This window comes from Sinohyriopsis cumingii, chromosome 7 (genome assembly GCF_028554795.1).
Source record: "Sinohyriopsis cumingii isolate HCF-2022 chromosome 7, ASM2855479v2, whole genome shotgun sequence".
In the NCBI taxonomy this organism is placed as follows: Eukaryota; Metazoa; Mollusca; class Bivalvia; order Unionida; family Unionidae; genus Sinohyriopsis; species Sinohyriopsis cumingii.
Window position 1 is genome coordinate 17,430,847 of NC_142967.1, and position 19,623 is coordinate 17,450,469.

Consider the following 19,623-nt stretch of genomic DNA (forward strand, 5'->3'; position numbering starts at 1 on the left):
TTGTTGAACAGTTCCAACGCATTCAGTAGAAATTGCCAAAACAAACATATAACGAAGCATGATCAACTTGTTTTTGGCAATTTCATGTCATTTATTTTGTATAACTCAGTCAGGTCCTTCAGTTACAAAATCCATACAACGTTTCAGCTTAGTTAATGTCGAAATTGTTTTCACCTTTTGTTTTGCTGCCATATAATTTAGGTCATTACGAAATTTTTCGCAGTATACGACTGATCATTGTAGCCCCGGGTTTTCGACAGTAAGAACTCTTTCACAATGTCCATAAGTTTTGTTCGACTTATTTCCTTAATTCATAATTTATTATAAGACAGTGAGCTAATAATATTGCTACGTCGCTGAAATTAATGCACCTGTAACACACACATGCCAGATTTGCATTGCGTCATCTAGCGTTATTTAAAGAACGTTTTTATATTTTGAAACATTTTACTATCAAGAGGTCTTACAATACTGGTTGTTTAAACACATTGTCTTTACTTTTGAATACGTTAACAGACTACTTTTCCTTGTCTCTTTTTACCTTTTCATATCTTTCAGTACTCTGACTAGAATAGGTTAAACAAGCTTAAGATATTTAAATTAAAAAGTCAAGGAATAAACGTGTTTCAAGAATTGAAGGTTCCTTTCCACCATATTGCTTGGCTTTACGTTTATTGATTCAAAAGAGGATTTTAAAAAAAAATGCTACTTTACAACATATAATATATTAGTTCATACAGTTAAACAAATGTTTGACAGAATAAACTTCTATTATCCAACTGTAATCGAGGAGTTCATTGAGAACAATATTTTCTGGTTTGGTAAGATTGTGATTTGTTCAAATTGTGACTCATTTACCCATTGTAATGTTTCTTCTATAAAACTATATTTTTGTTTTGGCATAATCGTCAAAACAATATTGAAAGTAACATACAAACTTTCGTTGAAAACAATTTAAAAATCAATAAGTGTTACCATCCAGAGAGTATATGCAGTGGTGGAGAAATTGTAGCAATGTATCGATCTGAAAATTCAATCTAAAAATTAATTCCATTCACGAAAAAAAAACATGGCTTATATTTTGTTGCAAGCTAGCCATGATTTATGATCAGCTGATATTTATCTCTCACTGGATATTGGTCATGTGACCATCATATTAGCATTACATATTATAGTCTAGCTATTTATTCTGCTTTCTTCGTTTTTGTTGAATCCATGACAATATATTAATCCTTCAGATATAACACACACACACACACACACACACACACACACACACACTTACTGCTGTTGAATATTTACACACACATTCACTTACAGCTGTTGAATATTTACACACACACACACACACACACACATTTTCGGCTATTGAATATTTACACACACATACACTTTCGGCTACTGAATATATAAACACACTATGAGGACTATGTTAACAGAGAGCACACGGTGATATGACATTTTCACTCAACCATCTTATCTGGAGGTAGTGTATAGTAACATCTGCATGCAGAATAAACTTATGGGCCTTTAACAGACCAAACTATACGGGCATTATCAGAATCGTTGTTCTAATATTATTTTGAATTTTTGGCAAAAGAAAGCTCTTCGTCTGAATATGCAATTCCATTACTAGATGAACAAGGTCATAATGTAAAGAAGAACTACATGTTTATAAAAACAATTGAATGTAAGTTATTAGAGCTTCTTCATTTAGATAATTTATTATTAGATAAAATAATAGAACAATAAACACGTGCCTTGCATTGAATCTAAATGGCACAATGCGGCCTATGAGTGTTTAGAAAAAACTACACAGGATGATGTGATAAAGTCTTACAAACGTTATCAGAACGATGGAGCACGCACTCTTGGACGCTAGAGAAAACTGCCAGCCGATGAAATTAACTCAAGTCTAACAAGTGACAAAAAGGGGCAAACTTGTGTTTCAAGATAGCACTGATGCGACCAAAGGAGAAATAGCAAGATCTAATACAAGTGTTGCGCCTTATCTAATATGCATTTTAGGCGCTCAAGTTCAAAACAGAACATCTATTATTCAGATCGATCCCTATGCCGAAAACGCTGTTAAAAAAGTTATTTGAAAAATTAATCTTTGAATAAGGAAGTTACTAAGATGAAAAAATAAATCGGGTTTTTAGTTGCTGTGTCCCTATTTGGGTCAGTGCCTTCAACCTCCCTCAACCCTATGGCATTGTCCCCGCAGCAAACGCGATTGAAACCCGCGGCGACCGCCGGTTTCTGGTGAAGTCGCTCGCGCCCGCATGTGAGCTCCTCAAGCGAGTAAAACCCCAGCGGCATCTCTGTGGCAAACTAACATTAAAAACGGTTTATTCGAATTTAAATGTTTGCAAATCAATCGCATATTTCGGTTCTACCTTGTGATTTCGTATATATGCAAGGGATATTCGGAAATCTTCAACTTAGGTAAACAAAGTCTCAAATTCTAATGTGGCAATCGTTTTATCTTCGATGGCTACCAAGTATGGTTTACCTATTGTATTTGAGACTACCTAGTGCGGATGCAAACATTTCTGAATAGAGACGTATTCGATAAAAAAAATCGTACTGAACTAATTTTACCTGAGCCGCCTGCCACTCCGGTTGCTATCTACATCGATCCGACAGCTATTAAAACTAGCATCCTACAACAGTTGCTCTCGTTGTAATTCCAACGGTTGCGACAGCGAATTCGCAAATGCATATATGTTACACATACGCTTGCAATTTAAATGTGTAGTTTGGTTATCTCAGTGATTTCACTTCGCAGTTCGTGTTCCGCTTCAACTAATGTAAGCTTATATCCCATTTTGTCTAATAACTGTGTGATTGTCATGTACAATTGCTCGACACCAACACATATTTCCAACCAGGTAGTTGTACTGGTCCAACTGCCAATCAGTTAAAACAATATTTACTGGGAAACATTCATGTCTCTGGCGATGGCTTGCACACTTTTAGATTTGTCTAGAACTACATTGATTTAGTTTCGTCAACTATCATTCTTTTCTTTGTTTCAAAAACTGTTCCACGTGAGTCTTTCGACAATATTAGTCAGGACTTTTCTTTAGCTGATCGTGTCAAAGATGTTTGGATATAATTGATGGAAACGTTAATGGCAGTTAATTTGTCGGTGAATACAACATCATTGTAGCTGAAGTAATCCCTGTATGTTTTACGTCAGACGGTTTAGTCGTTTATAAACCTAATGCGATGATTCCATGCTAGCATCGAGTGGGCATTGGCATGTTATGGTAGTAACAAATGTCGATTACTATTTGACCCTAGGCGATTAAAAAATATTTGAGTGTATACTAGAGTATGTTAAACCCGTTCTGACGTGGATATGCATTGATCAGTGGTACAACATGGTCGCCGATGTTAGCATTCCCTCTCAGCTGATCCTCCACACCATCTTCTGATTTCGATCCCATTCCATCTTCACCAGGAGCAAAATCTGCAACTTTTGATACATAGTTATCAGTCTTCAATACAAGTGCCAAATCGAAAACGCTTCCTGCTCAGTACGCAAGTCATATATCTATATTCCTTCTCTGGCGTTTAGTCTAACAACTTCTTCTTCAGAATCTACTTCCGACCCGTGAAGTTTAGATTTATCTCGCTACCTGGCGATATCCTCTTGCATCGTGGATTTTAATGGCGGTATGAGATGGCATTAGAACTCGTGTTCGGTTCTGCGTTCGCGTTTGTGTTGACGTATATACATTCTTTTTTGTGTTCGGGCAAAATGCGGAATTCGTGTTAGAGTACTTGATGGAGAAACTTTGTGGAAATGCTGCTTCAAGTGCAACTGGATCAGGTGGAGGAAGAGGAGTGTCCTATATTTGTAGTTTTTCATTTGATTATTCTACCTACAGGTGATCACCTTTTAGGTCTCTGAAATTAAATTCCTGGAATGCGCTGTTGACAAGATTTTATTGTTCACCTACGGCTTTTGGTTTTCCAGAATTTTTAACAATACCAATTGGTCAATTCATCGAGTACATATGAAACATTTTTCTTCCATGGTGGTCTCAGGATGAGTGTTTGCTAGCTGGAGAGTCTGTTTGGAGAGGCTTGCATTCGATTTTCCTGTATTCACTCGTGAGCTTCTTCATTAAATAACTGACGCGTCTTGTACTCGGTCAATTGTTGTTGTCGATCGCGATCAATTATCTTTCCTCTGGTGGACTATAATCTTCATCAAACTGGCATTCGGGGAAATCACTACACACTGATTAGTATTAAGGATTACACAAATTCGTTAAAGAATGCATCCTTGTACATCCGATGATTTGAAACGTTTTGCACTGTTTGTATATTGACTCCATAGTTTGTTCGTATGAACTACTGACATTACAGCTGCCGATCATACTCTGCAGTGATATTTCTCATGTCTAACTAAGTTCCACTGGTGTTTCTATATGTTATATTGTGAAGGCATTTGTCTAATTAATTTGTTCTCGAACTTGTGATCATGACGATGTTTGCGGTCTTCATTAACTTTGTCGTCTGCACTGTCTCCTCCGTCTTCATCATCTTCGCTGAATATTTAACTACCTCACTGCTTTGACTGGGTGTTTCACTTTTTTGAACGTCGTCAATGATTAGTCGCGGAGGCTCAGTTAAAGTCAGTGACTGGAAATTTTCTCGTAAGTTATCGTACAATGACTTTTTACAATTTATATTGCATCCATCGCCATGTTTAAGAGGTGCACGTTCTAACGCGATCCCCAACCCTGTTAAGTTTTCAATAAGCTACTGATACATATTTGAAAAATCATGCAGCATGTTTGTGTATATTTGATGAATCGATATGAATCTATGAATCATTCATTTTGAGCCATGTTTATTTTTGGGTGATGGTATCAATGCACGATTTGTCGGGCAATTTAATCCCCGCTTTGCATACGGACGCGAAATTTTCCACGATACTGACACGTCAAACGGTGATATTCTGGCACCACTATATATTACTTGCTGAGTATATAATATAATATTCTCACACAAAAGGAAAAGGTGTCCACTCTGGTGGGTCTTGTAGTTTGTATTTTAATTCAAGGGCCATCGAAGATAAAACCACCAAAACAGCGGACTTTGAGTTGTGCTGGCAGAAAAGGAAACCACAGGCCTCCGTAGTTATTCACTCTCGTGTGTAGCTAGTGCAACGTCGACGTGGGGTAGCATGCGTTAACCCAGAGCTATAGCGAAAATATAAAAAAAACCATTTCACACTACTTATAATGATGCACTTTCAGCGGTGTTTTTCAATTCACTAATTACACTAGATTTTGCTTTTGAAGACATATTTGTATTACCAATTTATATGGTAATAAGAATGGGAAGTATTGATGTTGACATCAACAAGCTGAAAAAGTAATAAAACAATTTGAATATTGCGATAAATTCAAACTTGGTATAAAGATTACTCCAGGAACTGATAAGCACTCTATAACGATTCTTTTAAAAAATAGTGGAATAAACGAAGAGAACGTTGGTATGATCTGTATAGACGCGAATGAAAAACTGGTGATTGTATTGTAATTTTGACGACATAGAAAGAAATAATTAAACAATAATTATAACTATTTACATGGTTTGCTGAAGCTGAATTATTTACTTTTTTTAAAATTAATTTTGTACTACGTGAATGATGTACTTACACCTCTGTTCACAGCTGAAAAACTACAGGTCAATTATAATTACACGATAAGCCTATAAAGAAAGGACCTGTTCAGTATTTTTATAAACTAACTATTCACACTGCCAGTGAAACCAGGAATTGCTGCTTTAAATTTTTTATCATTGTAGCAAGTAACTGGAACTGTTTTATACCTTTGCTCAGTATTCACTTTATGACACCTTTATCTAGCCAGCACGTTTTCTTTCATCCCCTCATGTTTGGTGTCAGAAGTTAAATTCAATTACTGAACTGTTAGTGTTTTCGTTGGTTGTGTCCGTAGTAATATCTAACGATAGTTCGATGCATCTGAACATATAACCAGTTCGCTGGACTACAACAAAGATGCAGCGAAATGAAGGAAATATAAAATAAATTTAATGTAGTAATGCCTGTTGTTACAAAAATCTATAGCTGCCACAGTCATAGATAATTATAATAATCGTGGTATTTATTACATCTGTCTCTTTTAATAGTTTATTTTTTAGCCATTCACCCAAGGGAAACGTTTCATTAATGTTTGACCTTATGTTGTTTTTAAATTTACGATCGAAATCTATTCAAAGTCCAGCCCTCCTTAACTTTTCAACACATTGCAAAACGTCTTTCAATTTAATTGATTTAGTTGCACATAGTTCTTTTCTGATATGTTTCTTAATATATGCTATATATCTGTCCTACACTTCATAATATATTCCTGAGGAATCAGATATTCAAACACTCAAACAATATACCAAATGACCAGTACATCAGAAAAACGGAGAATATAATTTATGATTAGAGCAATAGAACATTGGAATAAAGAAGATTATTTACTGAATAAATACGAAAACAATTTAGATTGTATGTAAATGCCGTACAAATTCCTGAAATTAGACACTGAATCTATCAAAGACCATATGAAATTAGACTCATCTCAGTTCGTACAGCCAGTTTGAGTAAGAAGCCAGAAACTCCACATTCATTACCTGCGTTTTCAATTGAGTACTTATTAGAAAACGAAATCTTTCAAAAATAATTAAATAATTAAATAGCATAAGACATAAATATTACGGGACCCAATGACTAATCCGTTGTAATAATGATAAGCAAATAAAAGAAAACCATGGGGAAAAAACGAGGCCAATGCTTAAGAACGAAGGAGAACAACCCATCAGTCGATTAGAAATCATAATTCTTAGAAATATGTTTCACATATAAATTATATAGCAAATACCAACTGAACCATCCTTGTATCCTACACTGGTAACATGCAGTGTATTAATTTCAGGTTTGAAAAGATCAACAAAATTAAGAATGATTTGGTTGAAAAGACGGAGAAGTATAAAGATGTTAATTTGCATTAGTTGGCAATACTATTAGAGATTGCTTTGAACAATGTGGCTTTGAGAGAGCTTGGTGCAAGTTTAATTGGATTTGTTGTTAAGATTTGAAAGGATTTGTTGCCAAGGTCTGCAAGGGTTAGTTCTTACGGCTTTTAAGGATCTGCAGATAAGCAGCAAATGACTAACACATAACGACATAGTTACTTCTGCGTAAGCAAGTTGAACAGAATTGATGATCTAGTGAATAGGGCAATAAGTTGTCAGGAAATCAGTCATGACGAATTGTATTTCATAGTTCTAGAGTACTACTGAAGCGATGAGATATAGACTGCAATCAGGAAGATAACATGCTATGAGAAAAATAAATGTGGAAAAGACAAAAATGGTTCTATTATAGGGAAAGAAGATACATGAGAAATATAACTTGGAGAAGCTTACAACGAAATACGAAATGTATTATTGTTACAACAAATACGAAATATATTATTGTTACAACTAATAAAATATTTATTATAGTTACAACAAAAGATTTGCATTTAAAATGGAAAGCTTTGTCCCTCATATGCATAAATTATCGTGTTCAGACAGAAAGTTATTTTACTGTAGAAGGATGACATGGGAAAGAAATATATTTTACCAACCCAATCGACAAATTGGTAATCTATCAATTTCGTGTTACTGTTGGTCATTTTATTGGTTTCAATAAACTGAAAGACAACATATTGTGTTAACGACAAGAACGAAGCAACGACTGATTCAATTCTTGATAATTTCCCTAACCTGAAAATCTACATGTACAAAGCTGATGAAGGTATGGCAGCTGAAAAGTTCACTGATAAAAGCACACACACACACACACACACACACACACACACACACATATATATATATATATATATATATATATATATATATATATATATATATATATATATATATATATATATATATATATATATATATATATATATATATATATCGTGTTCGAAGCAAAACTATAGGTTTCCGATCACTCCGAGTGACACGGTGTTATTTGGCACTGTACATCATCATCATCATCACCTTTATTTCCTTCCATGGAAGATTACATGATATAAGAATAAATCATCTTAATACAATCAATAAATATTTTTAAAAAAAACAAAACATTCTATATTAGAATACAAATTCTTACACAATATCAATCAACAAAGTGTTCGTCAACTCATAAGTTGCAAGTTTCAGTACCTTATTTACAGAAGATAGCTGCACACTGCATGACAAAGTATGCTGCATACAGGACGACTAGCTTGGAGTTTTCTTTGTCGATTACTCCTGATGGTAACCTTTTACCTAAAAGATATTGTAGTTGCAGCTCATCTTCTGCATTAAATAACATAATGTGCAGACTCAGGGGAAATTTATCAGTAAGGAAATCCCAGAAAGAATTTCGAAAGTTCGACATATAAGGACAACTAACACAACAATGAAGTATCAAGTCTGTATAAACATTCCCACATCTAATACACATATCAAGCTGTGTTTGTGGAACAGCAGCCCATAGTTTAGCTACATATGTAAATACCTTAGTATGTTGTCTGGTTTTAGCCGACTGCCACACTGAGGCAGGTCGTAAGTATTCGTGCATCGAAGAGAATCTATCAAAATCTATTTCATTAGACATACGAACTCTCCAGAGGCTATTTTCAAGACCAACAATTTTTGACCTTACAATTGCTTTCCAATTATGTTTATCTGGAATTTCAGAATGATGTAAATAATCAGTTAGATACCCGAGCAAGTCAAACTTCTTTGAGGTATAATATAAATTTGAAATTAACCCGCAGCTTGACATGCATCCGCTCAAAATGAAGTGAAATAACGCAACGTTAAACACACGTTTAGTATGTACATTGTTAGGCATCAAACACAATCTGTGTAAAAACATCAATTTTCTTCTATCAATTTCGGACTGCGCTGATGTCCATCCTAGCATTCCCAGGGCAATGTCTGATCTTGTATGTATTGGAAAACCTTGTAAATGTTTGGCAAAATACCTCAGAGTTTTATCCAATAAAGCGAGGTCACTTTTTGAAATGTTACACCTTAATTCACTTCCATAAAACATTGAAGGGAAAATTACCTTTTTAATTACATTTGCAGCAACCAAATGATTTAAACCATTCGGTTTAATGCCAATACCAAACAGACCGTGAAAAGGTTATTTCCCTTTCTTGCATGCATCGAGTATTGCGTCATGCGACGTCAGCTTTGAGTTAATGCGGTGACCCAGGTGTGTTGCCGAATCGGTAACCGGCAAACATGACGGGCCAAGATACCATTTCATATTGATATAATTCTTGTATTGGGGTCCGAAAATGATAATGTATGACTTTGTGACACTAAGCTCTTATCGCCACTTATTACTGCAGTCGTATGCTATATCTAACAGCTTTTGTAGATTGCTAGGATATATAGCCAAAAGTGAAATATCATCAGCTAGGGTTTGATTTCCCACAGCTAAGGATCCAATCTCTGCTCCAAATCCACTATTTTCTAACTGTAGCAGCAAGTCATTTATAAATATTGTGTACATCAAGGTTGACAAAACACCCCCTTGTCTTACTCCTTGGCCAATTGAGAACCAATCTGAAAATTGCCCATTTACGAGAACTTTACTCTGTAAATTTGTATACATGTTAAAAAATATCAAAAGGGATTTACCCGTAATTCCCAACGTGAATAATTTAAAAAGCAGTCCTTCGTGCCACACGGTATCAAATGCCTTTTTTGCATCAAGAAAATCAGCAAAAACCCGTGAACCCATGTTTACATTACATTGTACTGAATGAAACAGCACACAACTCGCTGTTGTGCAGCCTAAACCTTTTTGGTAACCATGTTTTTGTGAACTGGGTATACTAGAATTAGTATCTTTGAGCCAATTTACCAAACGTTCATGAATAATTTTCTCAAAGGTTTTGTAGATAACAGGCAGTAAAGTAACAGGCCTGTAACTTTCGAGGGAGTTCTTTGATTTTCTGTTACCTTTGTACAGTGGTATTACTAACCCTTTTTTGCAATCTACAGGTATGTAAGATTGATCAATCATCCGAGTAAATAAAATTGTCATACACTCGATGAGGTAGTCGCTGCCATAGATCAAATGTTCATTGCAAATTTGATCATGGCCCGATGCTTTTGATTTCTTTAGACCTTTAATGATTTCTCTTACTTCGTTTAAACTGATACTGGTCTGTAAGGCCTCGATATGGCTTACTTCGTCCTGTAGACCCCGATTTAATTCTCTCTCTATAAATTCATAAAAGTGTCCGTCAAAACTATGGTTTAAATTCGGCGTGTGAATGTCCTCATAGTATCTGGCAAAGCCATTTGCGATGGAATCATCATCACGGACACAAACTCCATCAGTTGATAGTTCCTGAAAAAAATTTATATTGTTCCCTCTCTTAATGTTGATCATTTTCCAAAAGTGTCTTACATCGCATTCATGTGCTTTTTCATATTCTTCATACACCTCCCCCATATATTTTTCCACAGCCAGTTTTTGAACGTTTCTAAAGTCTCTCTTCTTATCTTTATATTCTCTGTAAGAATTAAATTGACTACCCCTCGGTCCTCCCTCATTTATCCAAGTATATGTCTTTGAAGTTTATGTGCTTCTTTGAGTTCATTTGACCAGTATGGTTTGGCATGATAATTGAATTTAGACTTTGGAAGCGCGATGTCGCTTGACTGCTGTATTGCATTAACAATGTGCCGGTAAAAGCTATCAACATTGTCCGAAATAGTATCTATATCTAAAGATTTCAGGCGAAGGTCCAGCTCAGATTGATAGTTTTTCAAGATATCAGCGTTTAATTTATTCCACGCTATGTTGTTTCTCTTCATAGACTGTTTGAAGTCTCTCCCACAGGTCACTGTACGAAGGGAAGTAAGGATAGGGAGGTGGTCAGATATCACGTGCTCTTCGTGATCTGAAACAATGTGCACACTTCGTAATCTACCTATGCATTGATCCGACAGTACAAAATGATCAATCATCGTTCTTGCTGGGGTGAACGTATAACGGGAACCAGTGCATATTACTAAATGTCCAGCACTCACTAGATTATTATATCGCAAGAACTCATGAAATACTCTATCTTTGTAATCTCTGAAAGTGTCTGGTTCAGCTACTGCATTGAAATCACCAGTAAAATACACGTCCCCCAGCTGTGAGTACTGATCATAGAGATTTTGAATCAACTCAATTTGCGCTTTGTAACAATCTATGCCATATAATAGGGTCGGCATATATACACAAAAAATATATACATTTTGCATATCGGGAAATTTGAATTCTATGCCAACAACTCTGTCACTATTAACTTCATCTATAAAGTTAGCATATCTCATGAGAGAAGTTTTGCAGAAGATTGCAACTCCTCCTTTACCACATTTTATTAACGTGCTATTAGAGGAAATATCCTCTGCCTTAGCAGTGCATTTATAATCAGAACGAATAGTATCGCAAAATGGAAGTATGTGCTGTAATAGTTTATGTTCAGTTACGCAAGCTACGTCAACATTATATTTATCCAGCATTGCACTAAAGCTAAGAGCAGAGGACATAATTCCTCTAACATTCCAGGTCAGTATATTAAGATTCATATTAACTTGCAATATAGGCATATTAATACTTATGCATCGTGAAAGCAGGACTAAAATGACAAAGATGACGAAACACATTAACTTACGACAGAACATAATGGCAAATTTATGAACAATTAACTGTCACCCTAGTCACGGAATATCGCATCCTGCACATTCATTTGCCTCCTGATCGCGATTGCTAAACCTGTCTCGCCAAGATTGATTCCCTTACCACCTTCTTACATAAACACCTTTTGGCCATGTTACATCATTTTCAACAGTGTTGCAGTCTGAATTATATACAGTCAGCTTGGCCGATATACAATTACGTCTACTGTGGATAAACTTTATGGATAACGGATCTATATCGTATTCTTTCAAGAATTTACCGAGGCCTTCAGCAGTAGATTTGACGCCAATGCCACCCACATAAAAGCGCCTTGTTCTACGTCTAACTACACCTTCAAATACAACATTCTCATTATTGTCATCAACATCCTCATGTCCAACAATACTCTCTGAACCTATTTCTAAACCTGATTTACCAAATGATCTAGGTCTTTCTACCTGACCCCCAATAACGGTAGGTATCTTGCTAGGAGGGGTTTTCAAGTCAATACCTTTCACATTACTGTTGCTAGTAATTGGATGCCTAACGTTCTCTATCCTGGTCGAAGTCGAAGTCCCCTGTTCAGAAAGCCGTTCGGTGTGGGTTAACAGTTTATTTTGATTCCGAATGGGTGTGCGTACAACATTTGTCACATCAGGATGAACATTGGCTTTATAAATCTGTGGGATATTTCCATCGAAAGGGGCGATATGTCTTCTATCGAAAGTCTGTGAAATTATATCCGAACTTTTTGAAACCAGAGTTTGCAGAGCACTGACCCCACTCTTTTCCAAAGTTGGTTGGGCCGTTACGCCGGTTCGTGACTCCACTGCCATTGTACCTGGTGTAAAGTCGTCAGCCTCAACCGACACGGGAGACAAACAGTTGGACACTGCAGTTCTGTTCTGAGATTCACTTGATAGGCAGCAGTGTGTATCGCAACCAGTTTTGTTAGAGTCGATCAAGACGGGAGACGAACAGTTAGATACATGAATCTTGTTCTGAGCAGCAATTGATGGAGAGCGTTGATCACCACATCCATTGGGACTACATGATAGGTTACTTACAGCTGGACTATTCGTGCGAACGACATCCGCATAAGACATGGGTTTACTCAAAGATTTCATCAGCTTAACTCTAAGTTGCTCGGTGATGGTGTGGAGAGTTTCATTTTCTTTCATCAACATGCTTTGAGTAGTTTTCAGTGACTTAATCTCATTACGGAGCAGTTCTATTGTTTGAGATTGTGCCTGTACCTTATTGTCTACATCAGCACGGAATGCATTAAGGTCATTCATAGTCACCAATGTGATTTGGGTTGCCTTCAGAGATATAATCTCTTCTCTGAGCGAAACTAGTTTGTTGTAGATGACCGCAATCACTCTTGATTTCCGCTAGCGAGAGTCTTGCTGAATTAATCACTTGTTCTGCTTGCCCTGAGCTATGTTCATCGTCATGTTCACAATGTTCAGCTTGTACATTAGGGTTTGATTTCTTCTTGCTAAAAATAGAATCGATCTCGCAAGGATCCCTTTTTATAAATATAGCTAAAGAATAACAATCCCTTGCATATTTTATTAAACTACTTACACCATTTCTGTTCTTTCTAACAACCAAATATCCAGACGGACAGCCAGGAAAACCTCGTGCTCTACTAAATAAAACTGACCTGTACCAGGTTACAATATCTTCACTGTCGTGTGAAACCTCTAGCAATTTCTCAATATACATGTCTCTGGGTAGATTATCTAGTTCCTGATCAAGTCTTCTAATATAGTCCTGATTGGGAACCTGAGATATGACATCTTGATATGTTGGGCTGTTACAACGGTGACTCGAATCTTGGGCATCTCTGTCAAAACATGTATTGTCAACATTCTGAGTACTCGTGTACTGAGGTTGCGAGCATAAATCTACCTTGTTTGCATTGTCAGGCTCATCACTCACCAAATCTGCATCATAAAAAGCATTTAAACCACAATTCCCATGTACAGTACAATCACCTTCATTTTCTGTTTCCAGTTCAGTATATTTCTTCCTGGAGCGAGTCTCATAAACAGAATTATCCATGATTTGCACATGAGCACTGCAACGTCCATCTGAACAGTCCGCCATCTTGTTATTGTCCTCTTCTTGGTATTATTTCTTTGCTCTTGTTTTCCTGTTCCTTTATTCTATTTTAATTGGTGATGGTGGTGGCCGCACTCAGTAGAACTTTTAAAATTATACACCAAGCTGGTTTTACACAGTAAACAAATCAAGCAAATTGAGAGATCAATTTGAAATATATTTTTAAAACTTAAAAAAAGTTTAAAGTTAAGGGAAATTATCAGGAATTGAATCAGTCGTTGCTTCGTTCTTGTCGTTAACACAATATGTTGTCTTTCAGTTTATTGAAACCAATAAAATGACCAACAGTAACACGAAATTGATAGATTACCAATTTGTCGATTGGGTTGGTAAAATATATTTCTATAGGTTTCCGATCACTCCGAGTGACACGGTGTTATTTGGCACTGTACATAAAAACACTAAGTTATGATTCAATGACTAGATATCGATACAGACATCTTGTGAAACCGATACAGTTTGTGGGGTTTAAATCCAAGCATTTTAAAATTTTTCTCGATCATTTTAATAACACTTTATATCCACCTTAATGGCTATCATTCATGTTTGTTGATGTCTTTACCTGTTAGAGCTATATTCATTGTGATTCTATTTTCTGCAATGCTAACGGTCGTAAAGCCAATTAGAAAGGAACAAGTAATATTTAAAAAAATGACAGCAATAAAGATGAAGACAGAAATGTAATAAATTTTCACGGTATCTATAAAATTTGCGAATTGTTCATTGAAAACTGAAGACGAGCAGTATATTTGTCCACTTTTAAAACAAACTTCTTCTCTATACTTTTCAATTTATCAACTAACAACTCATTACTGAACCATATTAATTATTCATATTTTGCTTTGAATAACTATTGCTTTTTTATGATGGACATTTTCACCAGCCCTTTAATAATCAAATCATAATAAACAAATCAGATTCATTGCCCAAGGAAAGAGTGGGAAAAGAGTGCTTTATAATTTGGGTACAATTATTCAAAGTATTCATATTATGTACAAGACGTCTGAACTTTCCAATCAAATGATATCCATCTGTCATTGCTTTTTATTGCCTTTCTGCAAATATGAAATATGTTTATGAAATTAAATTGTTTCTTGTCTTTGTTCGCATTAGCATTTTAGCAGCACCTCATCCACTATCACCTTCTGCAAATGCTCATATATATATTTCAGTCAACAAATATCTAAACGTATGAACCAACATAGATCAGATATAAAAAATTATATCGATCAATCATTTTCATCTCATGTTGCCGCACATTTTAACAAAAATTCCCATACATTGCAAGATTTCTCCTTCCAACCTATTGTTAAAGCTGATTCTGAAACGGAACGTCTACTAAAGGAAACCTATTGGATTCACCGTCTTAATACGGTATATCCAAAAGGTCTAAATTCAAAAACACTATATGACATTTAGTAATTTTTTATTAATTTTTAATTTTATTTTTTTTTTTTTTTCTGAATTATGTCCCCTGTTTACAATTAGATATGAATATTTCATATTATTTTACTGTGCAGAAAATCTTAATTGGTAAAAGTATAATCTAATAACATAAAAATATGTTTACTAGTTCTTTAAAAATGAATTGAATTTGTAATTAATTATCAGTTTAACATGATTAATTATTTATAAAATACTTGATAGTAACCGTAATGCACACCATATTTGTATTATATTTTTATTAAATAAATTGAGTTCTGATAACCACTTTCACAGCTATAAAGATTATACTAGTGTATATGTTGATTACATTTATCTTTGTTTTTTTTGGGTTTTTTTTGTGTAATTTATTTTCTTTTGTACTAATAAGCGTGTATTATACATAATACTAATGTTACTAAAACTGTTTATCTCTATTTGTTAATAAATTATATATATATATGTGTGTGTGTGTGTTCTTTTGTTCTTTTTAACATTCAGTCGTTATTCTGTATGCAAGCTGTTAGGTTTCAAACCTTTGAATATTGATTTTATGTTAACACAAAGTTATAATAGATCGCTTGGCCGTTTGTAATTGTCCATGATTTATCAATGTCATTTAATACAGTATTTCACTCATTTAAAACTTATATTAAAGAACACACGGAACTGCAGGATGATGTTGTTAATCGAAATATCACAATAAAACACCCTTCAGACACTGTGCATATATTACTGTCTACTTATAAATGACCTTATGTTCATGAAATACTAATTTGGTTTGACTCTTTTCTTTCTTGCAAAAAGTACTTTATATTAGGATATTAGTTGAGACGATTCCAATCCTATTATATCGTCTTTTTCTGCAATAATGGTATTTGACTCTATTAAGCCAACTAACATGCTTATTACGTGACTGCCTCCAGCTCCTTCTGTGATTCTAGCTGATTTTATCAGTATGTGCAAGGTCTGGTATACATTCACACTCCATATTTTTATCAATAGACTCTCTAATGGCAGCACTATGTTTTTCTCAGTATCAGCTATAGTGTACACTTAATCATTCCACTGCAATTACAGCTTTTCGATTGCAACTTATACAACAATTGACGGACAAATAGCAAATTCATCTTCTGTAAGGTACTGGTCATTTACTTGTTGGGGGTGGGCTGTGATTTTCCTTTGAGATATGTTATTTTGCAGTATATAAAAGTTGAGTATTTTTTCCAGTTATTGACAGATTCAATCAAAAAGTATCAGGCTCCTGCCCCCGAGGATTGAATTTTGGTCCCTAATATAATTGCGGTTTATCGCGGTTCGTATAGTGTGGTACGTGGAGAAATAGCGCGGTTCGTTTAGTGGTGGTACGTTGAGAAATACCGCGGTATAAAAAATTTCCCGGTACCCAACTCTAGTATGAAGTTCACTTTTCGCGTCATTGTAGAAAACAAACGCGAGTAAATCTTTGCTGTTTGCTTTCCTTGAGAGTGAAAAGTTTTTCATTCTAATATATGTTTGATTTAATCAAAGAAATAAATATTTGCATGTTTGGTACTTTGTGCTGCACCGTTCCATCTGGTTGGCAGACCTTTTCTCGCCTCATTTATAAAATTTAATAGTACATGTTAATTTAGTACCTTTAATTTTACAGATGATTCTGATGATCTTATTTCACTCTATGATAATTATATACCATGTACAATTTTTAAGTCGTCCATTATTCTATTTATTATCGTCTCTTTATTATCGTTCAAGAAATAAACTATCAAGATAATAATCCAGTTTTCTTCGACAACGTTTAAAATATTTCTTTACAAACTTATCAGTATTTATTTTAGCAACAAAGTGTTTCATTTGATTCACAACTGTTGCAAGAATCATAATTAATTTTCCATTTCACAAAACATATTTTACCATTAATTTACTGAGTCTTCAAACTCTTTTAAACTTTGTACCCGGTCATCTAATATTATGTCTGATTGTGAAAGTTAAATTTTACCTGTTAACTTAGATAGTTACCTTTCTGCAAAGTCAGATTCATATTTTGAAATCCTAACCAAATGACCAATGTTGTATTTAGTTGTTACATAGGTATCATTTGACAATATACCATATACGGTTATCTATACATTGTAACAAGTTGTTATCCATTTGCATAAATTGGAGAATATAGTGTTATTGTAGCCTTTGATCAGATCTACTTATCTTATAAACTTGTTAATTTTAAAATATCTTGCAATTTTAGTTTTTGAAGTTCTGATTAAAGGTTCTGCTACAGAGGTCTTTATCAAAAGAATGAAGAAAACTTGTGACATGTTATCTTTTGCCATAAGTTCGCTGTTGTAAAATTAGATTCTATTTTGCAGTTGGCTATATAGGAGATATTGATGGCAGTGCAATGGATTTTGTTTTCCACTCGCTTCCTACCTACGTCTTTTAGACGGTATATACATCTTTATTAAGCAACCTCCAACCGCTAAAAGTAGGTCGGTGTACATTCTCAAGAGCTGACATTTGATTGGTGGAAACCAGCAGTCATTTTACTACAGTCTTCGTACTGTTATCTCTCCAAACAGTACCAATACATTTCCGTTGTCGTCATCATAATCACCAGCTACATAAGCTTGACAGTCTGCGTATGCGTGCGCTATGCTCTTTTAGGACTTGCCTATCTCACTGCGTGGAACTTTGACAACGTCCTCTAGTACCCAATCTTTAGTCAGTTTCCTCGTAAATCAGTTAATCTGTGTTAGGAAACAAAAACTTCAAATAAAACAAGCCGTTATTTAATGTGACAAGGTAATTACTGGGTTCTTTTTCAAGTCAGTTAAGATTAAGACACGATATGGTAAGCCATACAAGGAAAAGCATTATAAGCACGATCTTCATTTCGACACTGGTTTTGGCGTCAATCGCAACAAGACCAAACGAAAGTCAAACTTGTACACGATTTCATAACAGGTCATTATCTAGGTCGTAATAAAAATCAGACTTTTCATTGACTTTGCTATGTAATACAGTACATTGCAACTTATTTAGACGATATTGCATTACATGAGAGTCCTTTCAAAAAATATTGTTTCCATTTTCCATGAGGATGATGATAGGTGTTCTTGCTTTTTCCCTCCGTTGTTTTGAGGTTTCGAGGCTGCGTTGCTTAAAATGCTTTAGAATAAGGGATAATATCGCCCTTCGGTCCTGTCTGCGGATGCTAATCAGTGAACATAGTGCAGTAAGGGTGGTTGTCACAAGCACATCTCTCTCTCTCTCTCTCTCTCTCTCTCTGGGGCCCCGAGTGGCCGAGTGGTCTAAAGCGCTCTCCGTTACGGATCACTGCCATCTCACCTCTGTCTGCGGCGGTTCGAGTCTAGGATTCAGCCAATGTGGGTATGTGAGAAAGCTTGCCAGTAGCTTCTCGTGGGTCGGTGGTTCTTTCCGGAGTTTTCCCGGGTTCTTCCTCCACCATTAATACTGGCCGCCATGTATAGCCTATCGTGTGCTGAAAAATGGCGTTAAGCCCTAAAACAACAACAACAACTCTCTCTCTCTCTCTCATACCGATCCGGTGGCCTAGTGGTTAGAGCGTCCTCCTCGAGGGTTCGATCCCCGGCCGAGTCATACCAAAGACTTACAAAAATGGTGCTCACAGCTGCCTCGCTTGGCGCTCAGCATTAAAAGATTAGTGTTAGGACTGGTCGGCCTGCTGTAAGGATAATGTGACTGGGTGAAACACCATGCTACATGTCTGCGGCACGATGCCCCAGTGCTAGACATCACTATAAAACTGCCACATTGCAGACATCGTAGCGATATGACTGAAAAATCGTAGCGATATGACTGAAAAATTGTTAAAGCTACGTTAAAAATCCAAATCACATCACATCTCTCTCTCTCTCTCTCTCTCTCTATCCATTTATCTATATATATATATATATATATATACGATTTATTAACAAATAGAGATAAACAGTTTTAGTAATATTAGTATTATGTATAATACACGCTTATTAGAAGAAAAGAAAATAAATTACAAAAAAAAAAAAAATTACAAAGATAAATGTAATCAACATATATACTAGTATAATCTTTATAGCTGTTAAAGTGGTTATCAGAACTCAATTTATTTAATAAAAATATGATAAAAATATGGTGTGCATTACGGTTACTATCAAGTATTTTATAAATAATTAATCAAGTATTTTATAAATAATTAATCATATTATATTGATAATTAATTAAAAATTCAATTTCATTTTTTAAAGAATTAGTAAACTTATTTTTATGTTATTAGATTATACTTT